Here is a 798-nt window from a genome sequence, read left to right as displayed (position 1 = left end):
CCTAGTTCCGATGATTCTGAGACAAGTCGTTTACCGACCGTCAGAGAAATCGCTAACAAGTTTGAAGGAGTCTACCAACGCACTCGGACACGAACATGAACCATTCCCCCTGTCAACTATCGGAGGTTAGCCACATGAACTAATTCCGATGATGAACATTCAGTCATTGCTGAGTCTCAATCATCAAGCTCTTTCATTGGGCATGAGAGCTTCACCCACATGGCAGAACATTCTGAAGATCTTTCAAAGAGGGTTGATGAACAGGAGGCCATGCTCAAATCTCAGCAGGAGGCCATCAATGAACTCATGGCCATGTTGACTCAAATCGTCGCAGACAAGGCCAAATCTCAGAAGACAGATTCGCCACCTAGGCAAGAATCCTCCCGGAGAGGAAAAACGTCTTCATCCCGACCTCACACAAGCAAAGGGAAGGGAAAAGTGGTTGATGATGCGGCTTCTGACCAAGAAGCCCACAGCCTGGAATCTTCCTCTGATGAAGGAAGAGAGACGGAGAACGAGCATAATCTCCAGTCTGCCAAAATAGAAGAATTGGAAGCCCGCCTCAATGTCATTGCCAACAGAAGCGAGCTCCAAGACGAGGGAGTTATCAGACCCTATCCTGCCGAATGGGATGCAGCCCCTTATCCTCCAAAATTCGAAGTCCCGACGCTACAAACTTTTGACGGCACGGGATCACCGAACCAACATATCTATCATTTCAAGTCACAGACGGGGAATGTGATATCAAACGATGCCATACTGGCTCCATTATTCATTTGCACCCTCAAGGGAGTTGCC

Source organism: Asparagus officinalis, unplaced genomic scaffold, assembly GCF_001876935.1.
Source record: "Asparagus officinalis unplaced genomic scaffold, Aspof.V1 AsparagusV1_Un867, whole genome shotgun sequence".
Classification (NCBI taxonomy): Eukaryota; Viridiplantae; Streptophyta; class Magnoliopsida; order Asparagales; family Asparagaceae; genus Asparagus; species Asparagus officinalis.
Note: the sequence above shows the minus strand (reverse complement) of the source record.